The following is a 6,249-nucleotide window of genomic DNA, read 5'->3' as shown; positions in this document are numbered from 1 at the left end:
TAAACGTCCCCGGTTACTCACGTAACCTTAGTTCCCTGAGAGGAGGGAACGAGACATTACGTATGGGGAAATCCATTTCCTCGAAATTATGAAGTCTGATTGAATAACTCTTTTGCTTTGCAAATAGCCAATGGCGCCCTCGGCCCTCACCTGATTGGCTGACAGCCATCAATATAGGTGACGGTGGGCGCCAAAACCCTCAGAATCTTCCACTGAACGAGAAGTAATGAGGCTGGAAGGTTTTTCCACACGGCAGGTTACGTAATGTCTCGTTCCTCCTCTCAGGGAACTAAGGTTTACGTGAGTAACCGGGGACGTTCCCTTATCGAGTCGGTCTCTCGACATTACGTATGGGGAACAATAAAACCCCCCGCCGTGTGGGAAATACTGTCCGGCCCAGCTCGCATCGAGCCACAGAAGAGCATAAGCACTAGCTCTTACAGCGCGTTAGCTCTAGGTCGGGTACCGGACCTGGTTGAAAACACCTCTTGGCACAGAGCCAAATCAGCTCTTACACCATCGTAATCCAGTGCACCCAGATAAGCAACACTGGTGTGATATGGGGAAAATGCAGCAATATGTTGGTGCTTGGGAATACACTGCCGGCTTATAATGCGGGCATAATAAAGGGACCACATTAGATAGTGAATGAATACCTCAACCGCAGCTATTACAACAATAACTGACGCTGACCTGGTAGAAAGAACCACGGCTAGTGCACGCGCTAGGTAGGGCGTGCCCATAGCTTAGTCCAAAGACTGCTCAACTCCCTCCTCCTGCACTGACAGCACATGTGATGCGAACGAGGGAATGTCCAGATTATAGAATCTCGCAAACGTGTTGCGAGACGACCAGCCCGCTGCGAAACAAATGTCCTGAATAGACATACCTTTCGCCCAACCCCATGACGACGCCAAACTCCTTGTGGAGTGGGCGTGCACCCCGATTGGGCAGGCGGTTCCCCGGGAAGCATAAGCTAGTCGCACAGCCTCCACTATCCAGTGTGATAGCCTCTGCTTCGACAGCGCGCTGCCCTTCTTGGCACCCGCGTAGCAGACGAAAAGCTGCTCTGAAGTTCGAAACTGACTAGTTCTGTTCACATATGCACGCAGGGCACGCACGGGGCACAAAGCGCACTTCTGAGACACTGAATTACTGTCCTCCTCGGGGCAAAATGCTTGAATTGTAACTATCTGAGCTCTGAACGGCGTTGAGAGCACTTTAGGCGAATAACCGCGTTTGGGTAAAAGTCTGACCATACAATCGTCCGGTCCAAACTGCATACACGCGCTGTTCACTGACATGGCATGCAAGTCTCCCACTCGTTTCCCGCAAGCTAGCGCGAGCAGTAGCGCCGTCTTAAATGAGAGCACTTTAAGGTCGCTTAACTCGGCTGGTTCAAAAGGTGGGTTGGACAGCGCACTAAGCACTAATGACAGGTCCCAGACCGGCATCTGACGAAGGCGGGGTGGATTAAGCCGCCTAGCTCCCCGAAGAAAGCTCGTTATCAGGGGGTGCCTCCCCACTGAATGGCCGTCTAGCAAGTCACGAAAAACGGCGATAGCGGCCACGTAGACTTTCACTGTAGATGGGGTACTGCCAGCATCCAGACGTTCCTGTAGGAAGGTCAGAATAATGGAGATATCGCAACTCCTGGGGTCCTCATTTTTGTCAACACACCAGTTAGCAAATACTTTCCACTTCAGAGTGTATAAACGCCTCGTCGAAGGGGCTCTAGCCTCTGCTATTGTCTGCAGCACTCGCTGATATACTCCACGCTGATCTGCCACACATGCAGATCCCAAAGCTCTGGGTTGGGGTGCCATATGGTGCCCCTCGCCTGGGATAAGAGGTCCCTTCTCGGCGGGATCCGCCACGGGGGAAGCCGCGACATGTTCACCAGTTCCGGGAACCACGGCTGGTTGGGCCATTTGGGTGCTACCAGGATCAACGCACATCTCTCCTCCCTGATCTTCTGCAGCACCAGCGGCATTAACTTGACTGGGGGAAAACCATACTTCCGTCCCTTTGGCCAGCGGCTCGACAGCGCGTCTCCCCCCAGGGGGGATGCTGTCAGCGAGAAGTACAGAGGGCAGTGGGCGTTCTCTTGCGACGCAAAGAGGTCGATCTCCGCTTTGCCAAACAGATTCCAGATCATATTTATCGTTTGCGGATGGAGCCTCCATTCTCCGTGTACAATGCCGTCCCTGGACAGCATGTCCGCGCCGCAATTCAAGCTGCCCGGTACGTGCACTGCTCGAATCGACAGAAGTACCCTGTCCGTCCATAACAGCAGCTGTCTCGCTAATCCCTGCAGGGATCGCGAACGCAAACCTCCCTGGCGATTGATGTACGCCACCACCGCCGTGTTGTCCGTTCTGATGAGAACATGACGGTGTTTCACAAACGGAAGGAAACTCTGCAGCGCTAGATGAACCGCTTCCATCTCCAAGCAGTTTATATGCCAGCGCGTCTGGTCCCCTGTCCACGTACCGAATGCTGGTCTGCCATCGCATAGGGCTCCCCAGCCTGATAGTGAAGCATCCGTAGTGACCACTACACGTCTAACCACTCTGCCCATAGCAGCACCCTGCTCGAATATGGTCGTGCCGAACCAAGGCGCCAGAGTCTCGAGACATGAACGCGTTATGATAAGGCGTTCCGTTCCCGCTCTCCACGCCCGCGGCTTCACTCGGCTCTGTAACCAGTGTTGAAGCGGTCTCATGTGTAACAAGCCCAGTCTGCAGACGGAGGCTGCGGCCGCCATCAGACCGAGCAACCTCTGAAACGTTCTTAAGGGGATAGCTCTGCCTTGAACGAAGAGGGCTAGTGTATTTTGAATCGACTGGATTCTCGGCTCTGACAGCTTCGCGGTCATAGAGCGCGAGTCCAGTATCATACCCAGGAATGTGATATATTGGCGCGGCTGCAGTGTGCTCTTCTGAATGTTCACAGACAGCCCCAAACCTGTCAGATGGGCGAGGAGTCTGTGTTTGTGTTCCTCGAGAGCGCTTCTCGACCGTGCGATGACTAACCAGTCGTCGAGATAATTCAGTATGCGCATTCCACTGAGCTTCAGGGGAGCGAGCGCTGTATTCATGCATATTGTAAATACACGGGGAGCCAAAGCGAGCCCAAATGGCAACACTTTGAACTGGTACGCCACACCCTCGAATGCAAAACGCAGGAAGCGCCTGTGATGTGGGGCTATCTGGATGTGGAAGTAAGCATCCTTTAGATCCACTGCAATGAAGTAATCGTCGGGCTGAATGTGCGCGAGGATCTGCTTCACAGTTATCATCTTGAACGTGCGTTTCGCGAGCGCTTTGTTCAGTAATCTCAGGTCTAAGATGGGGCGCATACCTCCGTCCCTTTTCGGAACTAGAAAATAACGGCTGTAGAAACCGGAATTTCTCCGTTCCACGGGCACTATCTCTACTGCTTGTTTGGCCAGGAGAGAGGATATTTCTGCTCGTAGCAGCGGGGCGCTCTGTTCTGACACTTCTGTCATAATCACACCGCCGAAGCGGGGTGGTCTGCGAGCGAACTGGAGCGTATAGCCGCGTTTTATCGTGTTGATCACCCAATAAGATGCCGCGGGGAGCGTCGCCCACGCGCTGAGATGACTCAATACGGAGGGTATTAATGCATGCTGCGGCGGGGCGTGCGCGCCAGCCACTGGGGAAGCGTTGACTGCTATATGAGTGGCAGGTGACTCGTTCGCGGCTTCTTGCACGGGAACATACATAGTCACCTCCTCGGGTTTCCCCGAGCTTCCGCTTTGCGAAGCGTCTCTCGGAGGAGAGGCTTCGCTTATGTAGCGGGTAATAGTAGAGGGAGGAAGAAAGCTCTTTTGCTGAGGCATGTAATGCATGTTTATTGAAACAGAACATAGCGGTTTCATTCTCACAACATTCACATCTTTGACGAACTCTGGGCGGGAACACGCCCTTTTCGCCGCGGGTCCGACGAACACGTCCCGCGCTCTCTTCCCCCTGGCACGAGCATCAGGAACGCTGCTCCTTCTTGCCAGCCGGGCGCCCTTGGCTGCTAGAGGCCGGTTTCGGACCAAAACGGGGCTTCCTGGGCTGCCTCTGGCGGAATGGTGGCTCTGGCTCACGACGCTCTGCCGCGCTCGGGAACGCGCGCCTGGTATTTCCCGCTTGTCGCTGTGCCGAAGAAGATCTGGACCTCGCTGCAGGGGGGGCTTGAGACCGTTTCGGCAAAAGATGAGGCATCATCTTAGACTGCTTGACGGTCTCGGCGTATTTCTCCGACAGAGATTCCACCGCGACACCGAAAAGACCGGTGGGGCTCACCGGTGCATCCAGGAACTGCCTCTTTTCGGCATCGCGCATGCCGGACAGCGTCAGCCACAGATGGCGATGCAGGACCACAAGGCTGCTCATATTGCGGCCGATTCCCTGCGCTATCTTTTTTGACGCCGCGAGAGCGAGATCCGCCGCCGTGCGCAGCTTCCTGAGCGACTCTGGGTCCGGGCTTCCCTCATCCAGGGACCCAAGGAGCAGAGTTTGGAAGACCTGCAGGATTGCCATCGTGTGGAGGGCAGATGCTGCATGTCCAGCAGATATGTACGCCTTCTCAGCGATGTGAGCAGTAGCTCGACATGGCTTAGAAGGCAAAGAGGCGGTTTTCCAGCCGGGAGAAGACGCGAGATGGGCCGCGATAGCATCCTCGACGGGAGGCGGTCGCGCGTATCCCAATTTCTCCGCCCCTTCCACCGTCGTCAGCAGCTGGGTCCCCTGTGCATGGGCTCGGGCTGAGTAAGGGGAGCGCCATGACCGGGTGAGTTCCTCGTGGACCTCAGAGAAAAAAGGCGCGGGTCTCTGCGGGGCTTCAGCCTGGCGGCCCGCGCCGAGGAAAGAACCGTCCATCCATCTCTTAGACGGCAGCTCCTTGGGGGCTGTCCACTCCAGTTCCATATCTGCCACCGCCTCCGTGAGGATCGCCATAAGCTCGGCATCCAGCGAGGCGGGGGCGGCTTCAGACGGGGCCTCGGACCACGCTCCCGGGTCTGAGGCATTAGTAGACATGGCGTCGTCCTCGTCATATCCAAACGAGACCATTTCCCGCGCTTCTAGTGGAGGGCGGTAACTGGCCTCAGAGTATGAGAGGGGATCTTCCACGTGAGGGTGGCGTGGGCGTTGGGCCGACGCCAGTACCTCGACAGAATCCGTCGACGGAGCTCTCTGCAGTCTCCCGGTTCGCGGCTCGACGGCGGCGGACGGGGGAGAGGCAGGAGATACAGGGCCACCGTTACGGGTAACGGCCAGCCTTGCACGAAGGATCTTGATGGGAAGCTCCTCACAGGCACGACATCCGGATCCTTCGAATGCCGCCTCTGCGTGAGCCCGACCCAGGCACAGCACACACTGCTCGTGTGCGTCCGGGAAATCAATGGGCCCACCACACATGCGGCAAAGAGACATTTTAAAAGTAAAATCACCGGAACGCGAGAGGGGATAATTTTCCACAATTTTCCGCTCTGTATGCGTGAATCCACGGCGAAACCAGACTCAAGTGAAGAAAAAAGATTCTGAGGGTTTTGGCGCCCACCGTCACCTATATTGATGGCTGTCAGCCAATCAGGTGAGGGCGAGGGCGCCATTGGCTATTTGCAAGCAAAAGAGTTATTCAATCAGACTTCATAATTTCGAGGAAATGGATTTCCCCATACGTAATGTCGAGAGACCGACTCGATAAGGGAACTGTTAGACCCGTGATTTTTTATCGCCGTGTGTGGGGTCTCTCAGGTTTGGAAAATCTGCCGACAATTTTAAAATCGTCCCGTGTGAACCAGGCCTTACCCACCTCTCCAATAATGACGTGCATATGCATTTCTTTGAGCAGCCAGCAGATGTCACTGTATATCTAGAATTACACTGGAGGATGGAAACTCCTGAGGCTTCACTAAATTCTAGCAATATACAAAAAGCAATAAACTATGTATGAAATAGTTGGTATCAATCCTGGTACATTAAAACCATACATTTGTCATGCTTTTTTTTTCTATGTTGTTCATATGAGAATGCAAGTAATTTGCTGTTTCCATTGAGATAAGAGGTGTTACATGATGCAGCAGACACAATAACCTTTTATTTAGAAGATGCTTACATTAATTTGATCTCTTACAACAAGACTATCATTCTTATAATCTGACTTAAACCATATAATGTAGCAGTTCCTAAACAAACACCAGCCAGTTAATGTGCAACTCCATTATACAGC

This window comes from Carassius auratus, unplaced genomic scaffold, assembly GCF_003368295.1.
Source record: "Carassius auratus strain Wakin unplaced genomic scaffold, ASM336829v1 scaf_tig00215019, whole genome shotgun sequence".
Lineage (NCBI taxonomy): Eukaryota > Metazoa > Chordata > Actinopteri > Cypriniformes > Cyprinidae > Carassius > Carassius auratus.
The sequence above is the reverse complement of the archived record's forward strand: the minus strand, read 5'-3'. Positions refer to the sequence as shown.